Here is a 24,798-nt window from a genome sequence, read left to right on the forward strand (position 1 = left end):
GTTGTGGACTGCATCGAAGGGTGTCAACTCTCCAGCAACTGGAGTAGCTCTTAAACTTGTCATGCTTTTGTAAGAAAAGGTATTAGGGTACAGGCATTAGATAGACACAACTTTGACTCTGCTTCTTTGCTTTCTTTTTCCTGACAATGTATCCATTACAAAACATTGAATTCTTTAAAAAACCTCACCAATATATGGTGTCTATACACAAATAAATGTCCTTCTGTACACAGACACAACCCCTAACTCACAATGTATATATCAGTGCGTTTATCATGTGAACAAATGAGAATCATTACCAAACAACATATACATACAGCGATTTCCACCTTTTTGCGCTCACACAGGACTAATTGGCTCTTGTTTCAAAATCTCTATTCTTGAGGATTTATTTAATTCTGAACCATCTCAATTCTGAGGCACGGTCTTCACATTTCTTTCCTTTTATTGATCCTGTATTAGTTACAAAATGGGTAATTATTTTAGTTTTATGATATGGGTCGACACCCAGTGTTTCGGCCTTCTGGTCTTCTTTGCTTTCTAAATTTAAGCAGCCATCATCAGGACGGAAATATTATTTAGCATGCTCATCCATGGGATGCTGTCACCATGTCTGTGAAATGCAAACACACCTAGTGAGGGTGTTTAACAAAAAAGTCTAACTAAAGATAAATTCTAAAGACCAATATATTTGTTTTCTTGTCATCACAAATGATGGGGGCAGTACAACTATTTCTGCATTCTACTATTAAGCTCCCCTATTAATTCCATATAACGCCCTGTAACGCATAACAGGGAATATTGATTGTCCACCCATTAAATTCTGAAAATGTATTGTTTCATATTAGCAGGTGACTCAACTCTTTGTTGACAAGTGAGAACTCAATACTCATTTCCAGCCTTTTAAATCAGGCCACATGTAGATATCTGAAAACAGAGTATGGCATGCTGTCATGGTTTCTTATCCTCAATCAATCATTGACATATTCTCTAGCTCCAAATAGTCTACTGTTAAACCAGCCACACATGTATGGCTCTCGTGGAGAAATTGTTACATGCTGCCTGTGTACTTTTGATGAACCAGTGGTCCATGGGTGAAGATTGGTTTCTAAACCATCAATCAGCCCCACACCTCTAATACACCACAAGGGATCTGAACAGATTGGAATAAAAAACACATTATAAATCTCCTTGTCCAATTTTGGTAACATGGACAGAACGGCAGGCTTATCACCGAAAGGTAGTGGAGTGTAGTGATCCTGTATTAGTAACACAATGGGTTATTTTAATTGTATGATATGGGTCGACACCCGGTGTTTTCACCTTCTGGGCTTCTTTGCGCTCTAAATTTAAGCAGCCATCATCAGGTTGGAAATTATATTCAGCACGCCCATCCATGTCTGTGAAATACAAACAGGCCTAGTCAGTTTATTTTAAAAAAAAAGTCTATCTAAAGCAAAATTATAAAGACCAAACTATTTTGGTAATATTTCTTCTTTTATCACAAATTATGGGGGCAATACATCTATTTGTGTGTGGCATAGGGTATTCTTAGCTTGTTTTGTAAGCTCCTCTATTATTTCCATTGCTATAAATCTCCTTGTACAATGTTGGTAATGTGGATGGAATGTCAGGCTTATCTCCGAAAGGTTGTAGATCGTTGGTTAGTTGCAAAACAGCGAAAATACAATTAAAACCCAATGATAAAATGGACAGTCCAGTCAAGGTTGTATACACAATATCTACTGTATTTATATCACAACAGACAGTTCTAGCAACACTATGAAATACAACCCACCCTCGAAAGGAATGCAGAGGACAGACAGTTTCAAGGAAGGAAAAGGGATGCACTCTGGATACTGACAGGAGGGTAGTCTGTATGGTTAATAACCACAACAGTTTAAGTTTTCTTGCCTTCAGCACATAGGAAGCAATGGGTCTTAAAATGTCTCTAAGGAGCTTCTTGGAAGGACCAGTGGGACAGAACCACAATGAACCTTGTGTTGTAGCTGGTCTTGGTGCTCAATAGGGTCAAGTCAGCTTCAGGGTGCTTTGCAGGCTTCTGTTACAGAGTTTGAGTCTTGAGTCAGCTGCGGGTGTCAGGCTGCAAGACGGTTCGGCAAGCAAAGCTGGATGAATAGCTGCAGGCTGCCCTGCACAGCAGCTCATGGTCCGGAATCGTTGCCTCAGTGCTGATTTGCAGTTCTGAAGCACCGGTCGAGACATCTCGGATGTCTTTAAGCAACGGTGGCTTGACAACAGTCTGTGTAGCCGTCGGTTACAGATAGAGGAACTCGACTGGCTCGAAAATGTCCTTTAAGGTGGATGCTGGTAGATGCTCATCGAGGCACTTCTCCCAGCTTCTTCATTGGGCTTGTATCCTCCCTTAAGATGAACAGCCCACAGCTATGGAGTGTGATGCAGGCAGCTGCCTTGTCTTGGGTTGTAGGTTCAGAGACCTTCTGGCACTTTAATCCAGGAAGCTTGCTGCAGAGCCTAGCAGGACAAGCTGTGTGCTGGGCGGGTACTGGTTCTGAAGCGGCTGGAGGGTCCTCTGAGTTTTGTATCTCTCTCTGTTCCCTGTGAAATGTTATGGGGAGGAATCTTGCTTCCCTCTTTGGATATCCTGGCCTTCCTTCATTGGCGGAAGATGTGAGGCAGACTACACCTTCAGCCAGGTTCCTAGGTTGAGTTCTTCTTACTGACATATTGTGAAGCCTTGAGATGATCTGCTTAAAGAGGGTTTCTGCCTTCCTGGTGATAAAATAGGGCACTTTTGGATGTCACATTCAAACTAAATATAACAGTCCTGTAGGCTGTGTCCACCCGGAGTGTACGGGCCTATGCATTTGTCATGCTGTGAGCATAGGAATATGTATGTAGATTAGCCACATACATTTTCCTGAGGTTGGTGAACAAGGTGCCCTTTTTGGATTGACTAGAAAAGGTATTAGGAAAGTGTCTTTTATGGGACGTTCTCCAAAGAGAGAACAATGGGCTATGGGTCCTCTGCAGACTGTGTGCCAACCTTCTAGAAACCTTAAATCCCCCTAGCCAGTCGTGGTAAGCAATTGCTCTTGGTGGTAACAAAGATTTGCTGAGAACGTAAGGCACTGGCATTCCAGTTGAGCACCTTTTGATTGGTGATTATATGTTGAAACGAAAAGACCACATTCAGTTTGCAATCTACCATCTTGTGATAGGCAGACTAACACTTAACTACCATAACTTGGTACCATAATTCGATTGTCACAAATATATTGACATGCGCAGAGCAAATTTAGTCTATCGTTTTTCCTCTTGCAGATGGCAGAAAAATGCTGCAGAAAGGAATATGGCATCTTTTAATTGGCACAACTATGTTTCAATGCAGTGTTAATTTAGACTGGTGCAACCATATTGTGGGTCAATAGCATACATCCTGTTACATATTTTTATGGGCAGTGGAAGATCATGTGTTATTGTCAATGCAATCAGGAAACCGCATAAGGATTTTGCTGCCTCTGGAAAATTGCCATTTGGTGCCTCCTCTCTTACCGTGAGGCCAGATATGATAATTGTGGGGTCAATATTGCAGCTCTTGGGGCTCTTCTGCTTGTGGCAACCAAGTCAGCTACCCAGGATTGCATTATTGTAGAGCTGATTCAAGCACCGTCATAAAATGTCCAAACAGGAGTTTGTGCCTCCATGTCGACTGTGGGGTCGATATTTCCCTCATACTTGCTGCATGGATGCACCATCCCTAAGTGCTTGAATCCTTAGCAAACAGAGTAGGATTTCCTCTTTAGCGGAGTTCACTTTCTGGATGCAGCCAGTTTCTCTACCGGATCACCCAGTCTTAACAACTGCACACTCCTGGCAAAGTGACAAAAGAGGCAGGAAATACATGCTGGCCACTCATTAAATGATACTATCACCTCCTTGTTGTTGCCAATGGGTAACCCGTGTGCACTCCAAGAGGACAATCAACCTCATAGTCTTTCTAACTTTCAAGTCAATAATTCAACAACATTGCATTCATTGTTACATAGAGTTATATGTTCAATAACCAAAGAAAACTCCAACAGGTGAAGAAGACTTTTTACTATACATGATCTATGAACAATCAAAATGTATTGTGGTATAAGTGAACCATAATCCAACAACATCCACCTTGGCATTAACAATTTCTTGACAGTGATGAGAACACTGTTATGAGCAGTGGCTTAGGAATTAACGGGTGGCGATAGGTGTACGGGGAAAGGGGGGAATCTTTAATCGGTGGCCGGGTTTTTTACATCACTCACACGCATTTGGGTTGACAACAGATAGCTCTGGAAGGGCGGCCATATATCCACTGGTTTACAATTCGCTGGTTGTAATGAGAACCATTGCTCCTCCATATCTTGTGCAATTATTGTGGTGCCCCAATCATAGTGTATAGGCTCAGTGGAGTAGTTGCAGCACATTGTTGCGATGCATTGCATAGTTGTGGTCACTGCCCCTATGTCTCTCCAGCCAAATGATGCAGGGTATATGCAAGGAGAGGGTGCTGCCGCACACTCAACAAATGTTGTGTTGCATTTAAACAACCGTGATATGGGTTGATTAGGCCGTTGCAGAGGCGAAGCGCAGTGTGCGCCTGGGGATGTGGAACGGCCATGTTTCGCTGGAGAACAGAGATGTAATCAATGCACGGCAGTGGCAGCCACCAAAGATGGCCCGAGTCAGGCCGGTGGCACGCCGGTACAGCAAGCCGGGCCCAGCAGGCGCATCACTGTGTTAGGAGTTCGAGGGAGTTGTCCCCCGTTTGGGCACTGCGTTCCTGAAGGCTGCTGAAGGATCAGTCGCCCCGGGGGTTGGTGAGTGTTAAGGGGCAGCTTGTCAGTGGCGTGATAATGGCTGGGGATCTTCACTGCAAATAGGGTGATGTTTCCTGTGCCCAATAATTATCAACCTGGGTAGCCTGGGGTCAGGTGAATGATGTAAGCCCGCAGTGTGTGGCCTCACTGACAGTGGTCATCTTGGGGGCAGCTCACAGCAGTGTTGAGGCTCCCAGCGAGCCACAGCGGTCTCATAGGACACCACCGGAGTTGGCTGCGAGTCGGAAGAGTCAAGGAGCAGCTTGGTGAGGATGTCTGCACGGGGCTCACAGGGGAACCTTGCCAGCAGGCTTCAGTGTCGGTCGTCCCAGCAGCACAGGAGTTCGGGCCGCTTTCCTGGGCTGCTACGCAGCACCTGCAGAACTGGCAGTTGAGCACCAGAGTGGAAGATCTCTTTTCAGACCAGGGCAGGGAGTCCCAGGCCCAGTGGGTGCGGGAGCCACAGAAGTGCCTAGTATGGATTGGCGAAGGCGAGATTCAGCTAATTAGTAGCTCAAGTATTCTGCCAGCTAAGGAGTTTGCATTTGTTGCATTTTGCAGTCTGGAAAATAGGATATACGCCATGCCGCATTGCCAGGTTGCGCAGCTCCTCTATCAGGTAACCATCTTTGTCTTGCGCAACAGCACCCCCCAGGCGCAGCATTTTGCCATCTCTGCACTTCACGAGGAACTATTTGGATACATCTAAAAAACAGTATTTGCATAGTCCTAATTAATGAGGGAGACCTGACTTCGGGGGCATCTCACACTAGTAAACGTTCCATCTGTGTGGTTTTCAACCAGGACAATAGCCTTCACATTGTGGGGTGGCATGTACAGGTAGGCACAAATCCCCCTGCTTCAAACAAGGCACGCAGTACAACCTGTTCAGGGTTTATTCAGCAGAGCTCAGCCTATTTCCACAAGCCCCTGCACTTGGTGATCTGGACAGGTAAAGGGATGCTCACTGCTTGAGGAAATAAACATATCTGGTAGTGTGTTTCATTGACAGTGGCATCCAATTTCAGAGGTGAAAAGGTGAAAATTAAGAAGGGGCGAATTAGCTCTGGCAAAACTCAAAGCACCAGAATCTTGCATGCTTCTCCAATACTATTTACCATTACAACTTTTCAAGAGAATTATCCTGAAAAGTTCACTGATACCAAGGGGTACATAATTAGCGTCCTGGTTGTGAGGGCAAGCTACTGATATCACCGACAGGGCTCTGTACCATGTCCCACTGTCCTACCAGGGTCTGGCAGATCCCCAAATGGCATTGGGACATGTTAAACATGTTTCTATTTCCATTGCTCTTGTGCTAGAAATAGAAAAAAGGTCTATGAAGGTGTCAAGCTTTCTAGAGGTGTTTGGAAGTGGGAGAGGGAGGCCTTGGGGAGCAGCAGAGGGGTGGAGGGTTTTGAGGGGTGCTGGCTTCCGTGGGTCACTGAAATTCTGGACCGGTGATACTTGTGGGAGTTCACGCGGATAGTGGAAATGCAGCTTGATATAGTTCCTCATTCACATTCTGCGCCAGCGACACGTTGGGAGCACTGCAGAAACAATAAGCTAGATTGGAGAGCACGTCAGAACGTCTTTGACTTTGTTAGCAAAAGGAGGCAAAACAGCATGTGCTTTAAAAAGTGCTGATGGCCGCCTTTGGCAGGAGAGCCAGGGCATTTGCTGGGGTTCGCCAGGGTAAGAATCAATTTTCACTAAGTGGTTTGACAGAAGAAAGTAGCCATTGCACTGAGATGCATTACCTGATTCTTCTAATACAGTGACGTCAGGTGATCGTTATTTGCAGGGTGTGGGTCACTTGTTCAGGGCTGCGATCACGTGGATCTATTTACCATAAACACCAATCTAAACAGTAGGAGTTGTGCAAAACCATTAGACTTGAGGGTTGGGGGAAACGGAGAGAAACATCTAGCTTGACTGGGGGTACAGGCGTGTTCCCATGGGGTACATTTACAATAAAAGACAGGGGCCACGGGGATGTCTCTACCCCGAATGGACACACCGAACAGGAGAGAATGGGTGGCATGGACAGGGGACATAGAGTTTCCCTGTCGGAGCTGCTAAAACTGACACCCTCTGAGCACATGGGAGAGCGGTGCACGGGAACTCCTAAATAGACAATATAGGTAACAACTGGATGGGAATGAGGAGGGAGGACTTGAAAGCCTGTGGTGTCAGTGAAGATGAGGTGTGGCAGGAGGAGAGTGGGCTGATGGTCGCGCAGCCGCGACACGGCGAATGCGGCAAGGCATACCTTAAAAAGATTACTACCTTGATCCTATTTGCAAGATTGATAGGGTTCTCTGTATGTATTTTGTGAATCATATCTACAATGAACTCTGCGAAATTTGTTTCAGAGTTCCTGGGATGGGATAATATCGTTTGCACCAGACAACAATTTTCATAGCTCCTCAATTAGGTACCTCTGCCTCCCACAAACCCGACCAGTGAGGCAACCAAAGCCTCCCACTATTAAATGGTCGGACCACAGATGCATGTCTGTGGCGAGCAACATCATTGGCTCCTCGTGTTAGTTTTCTTCATTGAACTCACTGACAAATTCTCTTGAGCCCTACCCTGACGTGAATATTTATTTTAACCTTCAATTTTGGAGGCATCAACCCCACTCCTGCATATTTGATTCCAGAAATCCTGGAATGATTTGCTCTTATTCCTGACTCTCGGAACTAAAATTTAGAGATACCAGTGCCATGTTGCTTTCTCACTCTTGGGTCTGATTAGATCCCCATAACCCATCTACCTGCTTCAAGTGGCCCTGCTGAGCTTTTTGAGCAATATATATGTATTAGCAAGCTCTACCCAGGCGTCTCTCTCTTCTGAGAACCCAACAGTGACCAGAAATTGGACCCTGAAGCCCTTATGGTGTTCATTATTCCACTTACCATATCGCAAGGCTCAGCAGCCCATCAATAACTTTTACGCGTATCCATGTTCATCTGCATCTGAACAACGGTAGTGGCTGCCTAAAGCTGGTTAGCTCAATAGTTGCTTAATGCCAGAGGTATATGCATATTATGTCATATAGGAGTTTTTTTTATCGTTCACAAAATAAGCATCACGACCCTGTAGAAAAAGATCCTGGGTGGTGATGCGGTGATATTGCTAAGATCTGAGATGCGCTGCAGAGCAGTAAGGATATCAGAGTACATTAGATGTAGAGCCCGGTACATCTAAAAGCTCTGAATGAATGGAGATGTAAGGTCCTTATTTAGCGTTTGGCTGTAAGGGTAGAACATGCAGGGCCTGGTGACGAGCTTGGCGGTAGTGACAAAACATCTAGTAATTGCCATTTCCAGGTGTTTTACCACTCTGCCAAATTCTGAGTTTCGTTATTGAAAATCTTTTTTCCACCTGCTTTTGCGTTGATGTAAATACCTCCACGTAAAAGCAGTACTGCATGCAGTAATTATCAGCGACACTGGTTAGACCACCATGAAGTCCCGCAGGACTCCAAAATGGAGAACAACAGAAAGGTTCACTTGACTTGGAATTGTGAGCCCCTTTCTCGGCACCCGCGAATGATCACTTGTGGTAATGGCAACTGAGTTTGGCAGTATTGCCATAGGTAATACCTCCAAACTCGTAATCAGGCCCTTGAGAGTATTTTTTAAAACCATGGGCCTCTTTAGGAGGCTGGTGGAATGGGTTTAACGGCGCTGGTAAAGATCCTGGAGCCATTAAACCTATTCTGCCCTATTACAAAATAAATAGAAAAAATAAAAGAAATAATGAAATGACCCTGCAGCGCCGGTTCCCAATCACAGAAGTGAAAGGAAACATGCGTCGCAGGGACACAGCGAGTCGGCCGCAAGGTAAGTAGGGTTGTGGGGGTGGGGGTGTGAGTAGGGGGTGTTGGTTGGGGGTGTGGCCAAGTCAGAAATGTTCAGGGGAGAAAAGACCAAAGGTTATTTCGGAAAAATTATCTTCTGTCATTTCTCCCTTGAAAATTTCCATCTCGGGCTTTCAACCCCGATCCACCTCAAGCGGTAACAGTATTTGAGGAGGACATACCGCAGAAGCCTAAATGAGGCACATAGGGCCTCATTACGACCCTGGCGGTATGGGTTTAACGGCGCCGGTAGAGCTGCCGGCACCGTTAATCCCATACTGCCCTATTGCGAGGTCCCCTTGCGTGACCCGCTCTGGACGTCTGGTTTCACCAGACGTCCTAAGCGGGTCCCGCGAGGGGGCCAGCATGCTAACAACAGGCCAGTCATTAACGGGCCTGTTGTTAGCATGCTCCTCATTCCCATTGTGCTCTATGGGGGCTCAAATGGGAATGGGGAAATACCGGGCCCTCCAAGGTCGGAATGGCCCGGTATTTCCCCATTCAGGGAACCCGGACCCAGACCCGAGTTTGGAGGCATGGCTACCCCCAACTAGTAATGAGGCCCATAGTCTTCTACTGAATGTGACATGGTTATTTATCTTTGAGTACGCAGGAAGATTGTTCCAATTTGTGAAGGCCAACACTGTTAACCCTGCACATCCTTTCGATTTGTCGATTCGCTCTACAGCGAGCATGAGTGAATGCTCAGGCCCCGCGATAGTTGCAGTGGTGGCTTCCCACATTGCCTCATGAGCCTTCACTGAAGCCCCAACATTGCTAGTCATTGCCAATGACACTGCTCCCCTGATCACATTGGAGCTTTCACATTTTGTCACTGATGTCGTCGGCAGAGCAACCCCAGTGTCCCTTCCTCTTTTGTGCTTACTCGGCGTGTACTTCCCTAGCATGAAAACACACTGTTGTTATGCTATGTTAACCGGAAGTATTAAGAGTAACATGGCTCCCCACAGGCCCGTGGGTGAGGCAGCCCCTTAAGAAAGCGCACCACCAGAGGACTCAGGGCAGAGACTAATGAATGCTGGAAAAACCATGCCTTACGTTTTGTCGGGACAGACAAGCGGCAAGGTAGGTCCCTGGGGTTTTCCAAGATTCACAACAGGACTGCCAGAAAGTAAAACGGATCTCCTTCTTGCTTTAGTGAGATGGGGCTTCAGAATATGCAAGATGAGATATTGGCCAAAGCAGAAGTGGTGTAGAGATGGAACTTACTCTGGGGCAAAGCCATGGAAGGGCCTTGAGCCAAGTTAGCCCCTTAGAGCCAATCCACCCAGCCCTAGACAGGTAATGCAGAGATCGAAGGGCAAGTGCAGTCCCAGAATTGGAGTAGAATGAGGAGCATGGGGCCCGCATTGTGCACCACTTGATGATATCCCATTCAGACTTTCTGGCAACTTAAACTAAACATCATGACAGCAGTGAAGATTGGGTGCTTCAAATGACTCCCTGTGGGGGGCGGTAAGGAGTTGAGAAGCAGTCTCAAATCTGAAGATAGAAAAACATGTTTGGACCGGTTCCCAAGCGCCATCACCATTTCTGTCTTGTGCAGCATTCCTAGTACGTTGGGCCAGGAGGGTCGTGCTCAGGATATGCTGGTGGGGAGTTCCAACACGTCCATTTTGTGATTGTTTAACTTCATCCAGGCCCAACTGATGCAATAAATATTGTTAGTCTGGAAGCTGATCCCCATCAAAATATAACACAATGAAATAAAACGAGTACATGAGGCCTTCCGTTGGCTTTGTAGAAACATTAAAGAACAGTGGTGACATGTAGAGCAGTCCTGGGGCCAATCACATGTGATGAATCGAGGGGCCAACTCACGCTGGGAATGCCCCCTGACTACATCGAATTGGTCAGGAAGGAAACAATCCAAGATGCAGCACGACTCGGTGGAGGTAGCCCAATCAACATTATACAATTGAGCCAATAGATTAAACAGCTTGATTTTCAGCCAATAGTAAAATAGTAATTGTTTGCACAACTCATCGGGGGTGGATCACACTGTTGCACAGAACTTTGTGCATTCTGTAGCTCACAGATTCAAATCTACACGGAAAAACTGAACTCGAGCTTTCTACAATAACTGGTAATATTAGGCAATATCCTGTGTACCCATGTTGTCAATTTCAGCATATTCAGCGTGAGTAGTCTGTCGCTATTTTAGCGTTTCACAGCACAGAGGGCTCTGTCACAGGCACATTAACCTACTGAGCTTTGTTTTAAAAGTACATTGACAAAAACAAGGGACAGTCACACTGACTTCTATTCTTTGCAGCATTTGTTAATAAAGTTCTTATAAGCAGAAGGAATTCAGCACGAAGAGCTAAGTACGAACTCAAATTAGTATTATTATTAATAAAGAAAGGGCACTGCCTGTCATGCAATAGAGTCCCAGCTTCCTCAAGATCCAAAATGTACAGCTTTGCAAATGTGCAGCAATCACCGTTCTTTCAGGTTGCAAGGCACTAAATCGGTGATAGATTTTTTCATTTATTCTAAAACAGTATCGTCTATATGCTGGATGTGGTTCAATGTTTGCTCCCATTGATGCAAAAGCCAAAGCACTATTGATATAACGGATATTATCTATAACATTATTTGAATGTGTGTGAGGTCCAGTCATTAAATGTTAGACCAGTGGTGTAATTCATATGTCACCTAGTTGGATTTTTCCTTTATTGCAACATGTATTGAAGAGCTTGATTGTTCCTGTGGGAAATACTTTGCCATGCAGAAGTTGCACAAAATGTTAAGTTGATCACAGGTGTGTGTGTGGACATTGTCTTCATTAAATGCCAAAAGGTTGTAAGTTGTTTTAGATTGCAGTTTCCCATCATTGTTTTTGTTAAATTTCCGTTGAGTGCCATTTTCTTGATCAGTGATGTTGGTGCGAACATTTTTGTTGCATTCATGATTGTTTTCCCTTTCCAGGGCTCTTTCTGCATCTGTCATATGTATTCTATGGGCTGCAAAATGTGATTGTTGCATGTCCTGTTAGAGAGCTGTTTCCCGAGCTGTCAGATTGGTGCTTTGTATTCGTTTTCATGTTGACTTGCCCCTTGTTGCTCAGTCATGTTTGTCCAACTTATATGTTCAGCCTAATTTCTTCTGTGTTTAACATTTTCTGCATCTATATGTGTTAAAATTCTGTTTGGATGGATTAGGGAGGAGTGATATGGCGAAAATACTTGTATTTACAGAAAGCACTTTGAAAGGGGGGGGTCATTTATTTTGTTAGTGAAATAGCGTTTAATCAACAGAATTTCTGTTTATATGTATTTTTTTTAAATATATATATATATATACATTTACTTAGTGTATGCAAATTGAAGTATGCTGTTAAAGTGGTATCCCTGTCTTGGGCCTTTTCTGCAGCTAATTGTATGTCATCATTGTTGAAATACACATTTTGTTTGCCTGGAAGATGAACTTGAAGTCTTATTGTTGTATGTGTGAGGCAATATCTCCCTCTAGTGGTGATAACAGATGAAACAGGCAGTCTCTACTGTGCAACATGACGTCTTATTGTTGTATGCATAAGGCAACAGCTCCCTCTAGTTGTGGTAACAGGTGAACCAGGCACTTCACAGCTTCAGACAAACATGCATCTGGCCTTTTATTATATAGTATGATACGTTGCTGTCAGCACCCCATGTTTCCAGATTGCAAACCCAGGATGCTGATAGCAGTAATACCCGATCCAGCATGCCAGATCGGGTGTTAATGGCACCAGGGCCCAACATTACCGGCGGATCGGGTATTATTGCATAACTATGAACTTACAGAATTAAGGGTCACTTTAAAGGCTTAGAATGGAGGACTCTATTGCCAGAACATTATCCCAATTGTCTTTTATATCCGTGGTCACTATTCAGACTAAGGATGGGGGTCTTTGTTGCCTCAATGATTGCAGACAGTCAACCCAATCAACTAGCAAAGTCTGTTCTTGTTAATACTGTTAGGGAACTGTGAAATCTGAGTAAGCTTTTGTAGAATTAAATCAAGTAATAGCTCACACACAGCTCACCTTGGCAATCCATGACTCCAACTGGGAGGATTAAGCAGCTGTGAAGATTTCCCAGTGACAGCCCTGGCCACTCAGCCCAGGGTAATGTAACCCAGGAGAGCGGGCAGGACTCCCAGGGAAACCCTCAATGGGAAGAAAACCCTGGACGAAATCCCTGCTCGTGTAGATCAGGTTTTACGATGGAAGGTTGGACGTCTCTGACAGGAACCCCCGGGAATCAAACCAGACACCTTGTCTGCAGGAATGAGAAGTGAAGAAATAGGGAGCAGGTTAGAGGAGGGTTAGATTAGAGGAGGGCCCATAGAAGGGAAAGGAAAGAGATATCAATGGGAACACTCTCACCCGAAAAGGACTGAGGGAAAGTTCGGATCTGGAACCTGGCTGAAAAGGACAGCTTCGGGCGAGTCGGGAGAGTCTGGAAGGATAACAGGAGATGAGGACCTGGTAAAATATTCAAGGGAATCCTAGAGAACGGGAACTTACTCAGATGGGGATCTGTCTGGAATGGGAGACACATAAGATGGATTTGCGAAGCCGGTTGAGAATGAAACCAGCGAAGGCTGAGAGGAGGATCTGACGAGAGAAAGTAACACAGGGTAAGTAGGAGCCGCAAACAACAGAGAGAAATGAGAGCATGAAGAGAAAGGTTTCAGAAGCGAACTCACGGAGCGTCAAAGGCAGAAGCGACGCGAAGCACTGGTCGCTTCGTTTCCGGATAAAGGATCACGTGATCGGTCGTCCGCACGTCAAGGGAGCGTGCAACCACTAGACCGCTGCCAGCGGGTCAGGAAATTTCACCAGCTTCCATCTTAGAAATGTTAGGAATCATGGCGCCGCACAAGCGGGTCCGTGCCCATAAAGACCACTTGCAGCGATGTGTAACAGTATGCCCTCTCCTCCGGGAGGGCGCCCCTGATTTACCCGGATGCAGCAGGAAAAAACGCCGCACAAGACGGGGTGCATGAACCCCAGAAGCTGGCTCCCAAGTTCTTTCAGCAGGAGAATAACCCTTCCAGTCAATCAGAAACTGCAATCGACCACGGTGGAATCGAGAGTCACAAATAGCAGCTACCTCAAATTCAGGACCACTGTCAGTGAGAATCGGAGGAGGTAGAGAATCACTATTGCGATGAAAACGATCCTGCACCACTGGCTTAATCTGAGACAGGTGGAAAACCGGTTGAATCCGAGACCAGGAAGCAGGTAAGGCAAGTCGGACAGCGGCCGCCCCAATCTTGGAGAGAACTAGAAAGGGACCAAAGTATCTGGGAGATAGCTTAGATGGGACCAAATGAAGAGGAGGAAATCTGGAAGCCAACCAGACTGAATCCCCGATGGTCAGTTCCTTAAAGTCTCGACGATGACGATCAGCATACTTCTTTGCTCGATCCTCAGCTTTCTGCAACGACTGCTTAGCCAGTCTCTGTCCCTCATGGATATCCGCAATCAGAGAATCCACACCCGGACAGCCAGAATCGGAGGGAGACACACTCGGAGCAAAGGAAGGGTGATAACCATAGGTACAAAAGAAGGGAGTGGACTGGAGAGCAGAATGTAAAGAATTGTTGTACGCAAATTCTGCTAGTGGGAGCAGTTCCACCCAATTGTCTTGAGCCGCTGAAATAAAGCACCGTAAATATCCCTCGAGGGTTTGGTTCAATCGCTCAGTTTGACCGTTCGTCTGAGGATGATATCCAGAAGAGAGGGCACGTTTAATACCCAGAATGCAGCAGACCTGTTGCCAAAAGAGAGAGGTGTACTGGGGGCCTCTGTCCGACACAATTGTGTCCGGTAGACCATGGCGAGAAAATACCTCAGAGAGAAAAATTTTGGCCATGGAAGGAGCATTTGGTAATCTTCGCAGAGGGGTAAAGTGTGCTAACTTGGTGAAGTAATCGATCGTTACCATGATAGTAGTCATATTCGCTGATGGCGGTAGGTCAGAAATGAAATCAGTGGAAATGGTTTGCCAAGGACGGTCTGGTATGGGCATTCTTGCTAATAACCCTAATGGTGGTGAGCGAGGAGACTTAGCAAGAGCACAGATCTTACAGGCAGCAACATAGTCCCGGACATCAGATCTCATGGAAGGCCACCAGAAATGTCGTTGGATGAGTTCCAAAGTGGGAAGTACTCCCCTATGCCCTGCAGCTCGTGAGTCATGGCAGATTTTTAACACCTCCAGTTGTAAAGAAGGAACGGGAATCAAAACTTGAGTACCATGAAAGTAGTATTCTGTTTTCTTGGAGAGAAAATAAGTAGATGCTAGGTCTTCACAAAAAGTCTTATTACGAGCGGTAGCTGTTCGTACCTCTTGCAGGAAATCAGTGAGTACTGCAATAAACCGAGCATTGGGGAACATCTTTTCTGGGCAAAACGAGGAAGTTGGAGAATCCTTACGGGATAAAGCATCTGCTCTTAAATTCTGTCTGCCAGGCCAGTATATAAATTCTATCCGAAAAGGTAAGAAGAAGTAAGCCCAACGTGCTTGTCTGCTGTTAGTGGTATATGCATTTTGGAGATCCTTGAGATTTTGGTGATCAGTATGCACCAGGACAGGAAAGGGTGAGCCCAAAAGCAAATGTCTCCATTCCTCGAAGGCGCGTTTGATAGCCATCAGTTCCTTCTCAAGTACTGAATAATTTATCTCAGCAGAATTAAATGTCTTGGATAAGTATGCCACCGGTCTTTCTTCACCTTGTTCTGATGACTGTAACAACACAGCTCCTAACGCATTCTGAGAAGCGTCTGTCTCGACAATGAATTGTTTGGATTGGTCAGGGTTGGTCAAAATTGTTGAGGAAGTAAACATTTCCTTCAACGCATCGAATGCTTTCTGAGCTGATTCATTCCAAACAAATGATACCCCTTTCTTGAGAAGTCGAGTCAAGGGGAGTATGATTTCTGAAAAGGAGGGAATAAATTTACGATAAAAATTTGCGAACCCCAAAAACCTCTGTATGTCCTTTATTCCTGTTGGAATAGGCCAATCCACAACTGCGGATATCTTCTTGGGGTCCATGGAAATGCCCAGGGAGGATAGGACAAATCCTAGGTAGGTAACTTGTCTCTGATGGAATTCACATTTGGATGCTTTGCAGTAGAGATGGTTGGATTGCAGGCGTTCTAGTACGGTGTTAACATGATGAATATGTTCCTCTTGGTTGTTGGAGTAAACAAGGATATCGTCGAGATAGATGATGACGAACCGGAACAATATTTTGGCAAATAGATGGTCCATGAATCTCTGAAATATCGCAGGAGCATTAACTAAGCCAAATGGCATAACGTGATATTCATAATGTCCAAAAGGAGTCCGAAATGTGGTCTTCCATTCGTCTACGGGTGCAATACGAATAAGATGGTATGCACCACGAAGGTCCAACTTGGTATACCAAGACGCCCCTCGAACCGCTTCAACAATGTCCGTGATGAGAGGCATGGGATATTTGTCAATAGTGGTTATCTTGTTGAGACCCCGATAATCAATACAGGGACGGAGCTCATCAGAGTCCTTTTTGGGGATAAAGAATAATGATGCTCCTGCAGGAGACACCGACTCAGAAATGAGACCATTCCGTAAATGGGTTTGAAGGTATTCTTTTAATGCCGACTTTTCTCTTTGCGAAAGAACGTACATGCGGCCAAAGGGAATGGGCTGGTCGGGAAGCAGGTCTATGTGACAGTCATCTCTTCGCTGAGGAGGGAGATTAGGAAATTCAGGGTTTTCAAACACTGATCGGTAAGGCTCATGACAGTCAGGAATCTCAAGTTGACTGATGGAAGATACAGTTGGTTTGAGTGTCTCATCTGAAGGTATACGGATCCCCACTGATTCTTGAGAAAGACAACGACGGACACAATATTCTGACCCTAGAAAAAGGGTTCCAGCAGCCCAGTTTATGAATGGGTTATGTAATCTCAGCCAAGGGAGTCCTAGGATAATTGGGTAATGGGCAGTTCTGATTACATCAAAAACCAGGGTTTCTTTATGGCTAGATATTTTACAAGTGAGCGGAATGGTTTGCTCTTTAATGGGGCCCGAAATCAGAGGTGTACCATCTACTCCCTGAATAGAGTAACCAAAGTCTTTGGTACCTGAGAGATACCGTGTAATTTTGCCCACTCCACATCCACAAAGTTACCGGCCGCTCCACAGTCTATTAAGGCCGGAATACCTGGGATGACATTTTCTGGTAGCAGGATGGAAAGAGAAACTACCACCATGGCCTGGTTGCTGAGAGAGTTGTCAAGTGACATACTGGTCTGATACGGGGAAGAATGGTGCTGGGCACTTACCGGTCTTCCCCCAACGGTAAGGCTTTGAAGTTTCCCGACTTGGGAATAGGAGAGCGACGAGGAGGAACTAAGTGACAGTCTTTCAAAACATGAGTAGAGGACCCACAGTACATACATAGTTTCAAAGATCTTCTCCTATCCCTTTCAATAGCTGAAATCGGTCCTCGAATGGTCCCAACTTGCATGGGTTCTTCAGTAGGAGACAGAGATTTCTGAGGGGTTGGGGAATGATCCCACTGTGGTCGTGTTCCTTTCCCCTTTTTCTTTTCGCATGTCCTTTCATGCATTCGGTAATCAATCTGCATGGTTAATGTGATCATATCAGCTAGATTAGCGGGACGAGGGACTTTAGAGACCTCGTCTTTTAGTTCATCTGTGAGACCTCTCCGAAAAAGAGTGAGGAGACCTTCATCTGGCCAGCCTAGTTCAGAGGATAGTTGTTTAAGCTGAGTGATATACCAAAGTAATTCTTTGTTTCCTTGTTTTAAATCGAGAAGTCTCTCTTGTGTGGCAACCGAAATCTCCTTTCTTCCAAACATGGTTTTGAGGCTGTTAGTGAAGGCGGTGTAAGAACCGAGAATAACATTGTTGGAGGTTACTAAAGGAGTCGCCCAAGCTAACGCAGGACCAGAAAGGTGGGAAATAATATAGCCTACCTTATCTTTATCGGTAGGGAAGAAGCGAGGTTTGAATGTGAATTGGACGGTACAACTGTCAAGGAATTCTTTTAATCTGTAGGGATCACCGTCGTACATAATGGAATGTAAGGACGACGGGGGAGTGTCTGAAAAAGCTCTAGCTACGTGATGTCGTAGTTGAGCATTATCCTGTTTCAAGGATTGTACCTCTAATGACATGGCCTGCATGGCCGTCATTAGCTGCTGCATTTGTTGTTCCATTTGGAATTACGATTGCCAATATTCTTTCGGGCGTCGCTTACTGTTAATACTGTTAGGGAACTGTGAAATCTGAGTAAGCTGTTGTAGAATTAAATCAAGTAATAGCTCACACACAGCTCACCTTGGCAATCGATGACTCCAACTGGGAGGATTAAGCAGCTGTGAAGATTTCCCAGTGACAGCCCTGGCCACTCAGCCCAGGGTAATGTAACCCAGGAGAGCGGGCAGGACTCCCAGGGAAACCCTCAATGGGAAGAAAACCCTGGACGAAATCCCTGCTCGTGTAGATCAGGTTTTATGATGGAAGGTTGGACGTCTCTGACAGGAACCCCCGGGAATCACACCAGACACCTTGTCTGCAAGAATGAGAAGTGAAGAAATAGGGAGCAGGTTAGAGGAGGGTTAGGTTAGAGGAGGGCCCATAGAAGGGAAAGGAAAGAGATATCAATGGGAACACTCTCACCCGAAAAGGACTGAGGGAAAGTTCGGATCTGGAACCTGGCTGAAAAGGACAGCTTCGGGCGAGTCGGAAGAGTCTGGAAGGATAACAGGAGATGAGGACCTGGTAAAATATTCAAGGGAATCCTAGAGAACGGGAACTTACTCAGATGGGGATCTGTCCGGAATTGGAGACACATAAGATGGATTTGCGAAGCCGGTTGAGAATGAAACCAGCGAAGGCTGAGAGGAGGATCTGACGAGAGAAAGTAACACAGGGTAAGTAGGAGCCGCAAACAACAGAGAAATGAGAGCATGAAGAGAAAGGTTTCAGAAGCGAACTCACGGAGCGTCAAAGGCAGAAGCGACGCGAAGCACTGATCGCTTCGTTTCCGGACAAAGGATCACGTGATCGGTCGTCCGCACGTCAAGGGAGCGTGCAACCACTAGACTGCTGCCAGCGGGTCGGGAAATTTCACTAGCTTCCATCTTAGAAATGTTAGGAATCAGGGCGCCGCACAAGCGGGTCCGTGCCCATAAAGACCACTTGCAGCGATGTGTAACAGTTCTCATGATTGGTCTCTGTATAGCTGTCTATCTGGCTTCTAGGGCTACAAATGCTAATCTCAGTAATGATATACAATATTTGGTTATGATTCATATTCAGGAAATAAATGGCTACATAGATTTCTTGCTCCAAAAAGGCCAAACCCTTTGGACTTATACAATATGTCGTCGTGATTCAGACTCAAAATAGACAAATCTGTAGCCTGCACTGTTTCAGAAAGTCATCCTAATTGACTTGCAGACACTTTGATTATTAATCAGAAGGGTCACATATTCAGGCTCAAAAGGGAGACGTCTGTAGCATGCATGGCTACAGTAACTCATCCCAAGGGTCTTGCTGAAACTGTGGTGTTTATCTAGGCTCAGAGCCGAGGATTCTGTAGCCTTCATAACTCCAGAATGTCATCCCAATGGTCTTACAGAATCTCTGGTTACCGATTTGGGTACATAATGGAGGGCACTGTAGATTCCATGGCCCAAGAATGTCCTCTCAGTGGTCCTGCAGAATCGGTGGTTACAGTTGATGCTCACACTGGGGGCGAGGGTGTAGCCTCCTTGACTACAGAAAGCCACCCTAATAGTTTTGCTAAATCTGTGGCCACAATTGATGCTCAAAACGTTGATCTCTGTAGTCTCCATGACTCCTGAAAGTGATTCCAATGGTCTTCCAGAATCTGTGGTTATTATTTATATGCAAAACGCAGGACTCTGTGTTGCAGAAAGACATCTCAATGGTCTTACAGAAACTGTGGTTACTGACCGATGTTCAAAATGGATGGCACTGTAGCCTCCATGCTACAGAAAGGTATCCTAAGCGTCTTACAGAATCTATGGCTATTATTCAGGCTGAAAATGTAGGATCGTAGCCTCTGTCACTCCAGAAAGTCATCCTAAAGATCTTACACTAACTGTGGTCACTATCTGTGCTCAAAATGGATGGCAGTGTAGCAAACACGACTCCAGAAAGCCATTCCAATGATCTTACAGAATCTGTGGTTAGTGTTCAGAAACAAAATGGAGGACTCTGTCGCTCCAGAATAGTCTACCACTATACTTAGAAAATCTAGTCACTGCTCAGGTTCACTGATTACTGTGGATTTCCCTCCATTCCCCCCATTTCCTTGTATCCCTTGGGAAATATAATTCAATTGAGGAAATCCCGGAGCTCTTTCATTGGTGGAAATTGTTTTTGCATCCTTGGCAGGTGCTCAGGCTTGTTGTGGCCATAAAGCATCTGCCCATTTAAACAGCGAGTCCTGCATCACATTCCCAAATGAAGAACTAAACCACATCCCACGTTCTGGGATTTGGCTAAAATAATAATAATGAAACGGCTAAACTTGGTAAACAGAAAATAAATACTGCTGTCTTCGTGCTGGGCCTCCAAGGAGACATTACCCGGCACTCTGAACCTATTAGCGGTAATTGCCGTTGTTTGTATTTTAGCTGTGGTCGTGGCAGCACTCCCCCTCACCCAAACCCCTCCCTCTCTCCTTCTCTCTCACCTGAGGGATGCCCAGAGCTTGTTTCTCTCGCTAATAAGTGAGTTGGGCGGGAGATGCTGGCGCCCCTCCATCCAGTGTGTTTAAAGTGACTGACAACTCCCGGGGGAGACGCAAGTGCTTTCGCGAATGGAGAGGTTAACCTGGAGCAAAGCGCTGACGGCCAGCCTATTAGATCCTCCGTGAGAGGCGAAGCCGAGAACTACAAGACACAAACATACGCTCCGCCATTGTTCTAGCCATGCCTTCAAGCAGGGGTGTTGCTAGGTCTGGAAAAGACCCGGGGCTAAGTTGATGTCGGTACTGTTGGGACTGGGGGCTAGCTAGTCTTTTGGCTGTAGCTCCTGAGATTCAATCCGGGGCTACGTCCAAAAGATCAGGGGCTACAGCCCCCTTAGCCCCCCCCTAGCAACGCCCCTGCCTTCAAGTAGAGAAAAGGGGGGGGGGATAAGGTTTCCACGAAATGTCCACTGACCCCTTTTAAGGAATAACTTCTTTAAATCTGGGTAAGTAGTTTATTTATTTATTTAAACTTTTATAACTTTATAACGCGTCACATGCACAAGGGCCCAAGTTAAGTATAGTGGGTGTCAATGTTCAGTGTCCGCTCTCTGCAGCGCCCAAAATGTGCGAACTACCTTAAATGCTAAAGGTGCTCATTAAAGGTTGCCACAAAAACCCAACAGCAGATGGACAGGGGCGTGCATTTGGAGTGTCCGAGAAAGTGAGGAAGGTAATTGGGAGGGCAAAGGCACAAACAGAGCTGGCAGTTGCTGAATTTGTCAACCAAGCAGTGATAGAATCGGACCAGATTTCCGAGATTAGACACTTACCCACAATGCCATTTGAAGGTCTGATCATGATGATTGTGAAATCGCTCATTAGATTTGCACACTGCAGGAACTATTGAAATAGAACTTCTCAGGTTTAAAAGGTGTGCACCTTTAATACGTTGCCATCAACGTTATAGGAAACGCTCCTCTCCTGTTTTATTTTTCCAGTGTTCATGATTAACCTTCTGAAAGGCAAAACTGTTTATGGGATGGACATTAGAATTCCTTTAACTTAAGGAATCCCAGAGAAAGTCATTTCCAGTACTGCATAAAAAGAACACACATGTTGCTATTCTATTTTACTAGAAAAAATAAAAAAAGGGTGTCAGGCAGAACCTTGGGGTGAAAGAGAAGGATAAAAGTGTTTATTTTATATATATTTTTATTTATTTGTGTATATACGGGAGGAACAATGCTCTTTTGATCACATAAGAACGTACAATAGATAAGAAATCAGATTTGACGGGAAGCAGTGAGCTTCTTACAATGGGGTGAGTTTGAGGGACAGTCTGACCAGGTTGTGGAGGGGAGTAGATGGAACAGTCACCCCGGACAATACATAAGTGGATATACATAAAGGACAACCAACATTGGACATTTTTTTTTAAAATATATTTTTATTGGCATTTCTTTAAACATTAACTTTGGGACTCAACATTGTCCCCAAACCCCCTTTCCCTCCCCCATCCCTCCCTTCCGATTTTAGCGTCCTTGCTGTTCTTTTGTGTCCCTTGTAAGCTTCGGTTCTAGCTAGTAAACATGTCCAGGATGCTGATGTTGTGTGGGCACCATTGTAGCATGTAGTCACTTTGTAGGAATTCTCTGGCCTCTCCCCAGTCTGTAGCGAATCGTTGTCTGTCCCCTTGGAGGTTATATGTGATTCTCTCCATTGCTACAAAGGTCCATATCCTGTGGAGCCATTCTTGTGTGGTTGGGGGGGACTTTTGTTTCCAGTTTTGGGCTATTGCTAGCCAGGCTGCTATGAGGAGCCCCATAAAGTTCCGCTTTTGCGTTTTGGAGAGAGTCCTATCTCCGGGGGCCCACATGCCGCACATCCAGATTTCTTCTGCTAGGTTAGCCGTTCCCTTGAACATTTCCTGCATTTCAGTTTTCACTTCCGCCCAGAATTGTTGCAGTTCCCCGCAGTCCCACCAGATGTGTCTCCATGTGCCTGTGGTGTCACACCCCCTCCAGCAATTCTCTTCAGCTGTGGGGAACATTTTGTGAATTCTTTCCGGGGTATAGTGCCATTGGATCATCACTTATTTCCATGCTTCCCTTGTTTGAATTGCCCGGGTCCACTTGGGGATTATTTGCCACAGATATGTCCACTGCTTCCTCGTGATTTGTTTCCCCAACGTGATTTCCCATTTTTTCATGTAGAGCCACGTAACCTTTTCTTCTTGGGAGTTAATACATTTGTAGAGAGTTGAGACAAATTTCTTTTCTCCCATTTGGGTCAGCATGTATGACTCGAATGGTGTGGGATCCCTTGTCATGGCCTTCATTATTCTTGGGGTTGTCAGCCAGTGGTGGATCTGTTCATACTGGTATCTGTCTTTTTACGTGAGGCCCAGCAAATCCTGACATTCTGTGAAGGATCTGATCCGCTGGCCCACAAACATGTCTCCCACTTTTGAAAAGTCGGCATCTCGCCATTTCTGGAATGACCCTTTTGCCATCCCTGGGGGGAAGTCCGGATTGTCAAGCAATGGTATGAATGGGGCAGGGTCTATCGTGAGGGTTTCTATCTTGGTGGCCCTGTCCCAGATTTGCATGGTGGTGCTCATGACTTCGCTGACCTTAATGTTTTGGTGCCTGTGCTTAGGTCTCTTCCACAGGAGGTGACACAGGTTTGATCTTGCGACGGCTCTATCCTGTGCCTCCCACCATTTTTCTGATGTGTCTGTGATCCATTCGTTGATTACCCATAGTTGAGCCGCCTCGTAGTACTTCCTGAAGTGGGGGGGCGCCATTCCTCCATCTGATTTGCTAACATTGGACATTTTTAAGTTTAGGTAGGTGGTACAGCCAACTCCTCTCGGGATGTGACCAGTATGGGTGAAGTGCAAGAGTGGAGGCAGAGGAAGTGAGAGAAAGAGGCAGGTTAGAGGTGAGGGAAAATGTTAGCTAACAGGCAGGTGAGAGGTAGGTTAAGAGGGTAACTCGGAAGGGAGGATGTAGGCTTTTAGTTTGGTTTTGAACAAATCAGTGTGGACTGTTTCTCGGTTGTCCGGAAAAAGAGAATTCATGCAAGTGGAGCAAGTAGAGAGAAAGAGCAGAAGTGAGAGGAAGCACAAGGCAGGTTAGCAGCCACCAGGGTAGCTGAGGAGGCAGAGCAGAGATTACAAGAAGGCCTGTAGAGTTGGATAAAGGTGGATATATAGAGTGGTGCCTTACCATGGATAGATTTGTGAACCAGGAGAAGAAAATATAAATCTTGCCCTGTGTTGTATCATCAGCCATCAGGCCTGGTGACAGTAGGAGGAAGTAGGTGTGAAATGAGGGAGTTCAAAAAGAGAGTCCTGGTAGCAAAGTTAATGTTCTTGTCGAGAGGACAGAAAGCATAGCCGGGGAGACCAAATAGGATGTTGGCACAGTAGTCCAGTTTAGAGAAGACAAGAGTAGTTAAAAGATGCTTGGCAGTGTTGAAATGAAGGAGGTGCCTGATTTTCCTAATATTTAGGAGGTTGAGGCGAGCTGCTGTTCCAGTTTTAGAGATGAAAGTGAAGAAGGTGTGAGAAAGGTCATAGATGACACCAAGGTTTCTAGCTGAAGAAGAGTAGGGGAGAGTGGCAGGTGGGAACTGGACAGGCAGAGGCAAAGATGAGAGAGAGATTTTGGCCGGGAAGAAGAGCACCTCTGTTTTAGTATAATTTAACGTCAGAGAATACAAAGCCATCCAATATTTAATGGAAGAGAGACAGTTGGACATTTTGATAGAGAGAACAGAGAAGAGTTCAGGAAAAGAGAAGAAAATGTGTGTGTCGTCCATGAAGAGTTGGTACGAGAACCAAATGGAGGTGATTAATGCAGAGGTGTAGAGTGTAAAGAGGAGCGGACGCAAGACACAGCCTTGTCGGACACCAACAGTTAGAGGAGTGAGTTGAGAGGTGTTGCTCCATGAGACAGAGAATTGGTGAGGTGCTAAGTAGGCCTCATTACAGGCAAGGGCTTGATTGTGAACCTAAGAAGAAAGAGAGTATTAAGGAGATAAGAGTGATATACAGTGTCAAAGGCAGCAAGGTCAATGAGAATTAGGATAAAGGATAGGTTGGAGTGCTCAGCAGAGGCAATGACACATTCATGAGAGCAGTTTCCGTGGAGTGAGAGGAGCAGAAATCTTCTTTTGGGGGGTCTTAAAGGTTGTGGATGTCTAAGAAATGTGTAAAACGGTTGAACACAACCCTTATGAGCACTCTAAAGTAGTGCGGAAGGAGATACACAGGGTGAAAGATAGCCAATAGTTTCGGGTCAGCCCTTTGCTTTTTAGGAGAGAGATG

The sequence above is a fragment of the Ambystoma mexicanum genome, chromosome 4p, assembly GCF_040938575.1.
Source record: "Ambystoma mexicanum isolate Mex_15411 chromosome 4p, UKY_AmexF1_1, whole genome shotgun sequence".
In the NCBI taxonomy this organism is placed as follows: domain Eukaryota; kingdom Metazoa; phylum Chordata; class Amphibia; order Caudata; family Ambystomatidae; genus Ambystoma; species Ambystoma mexicanum.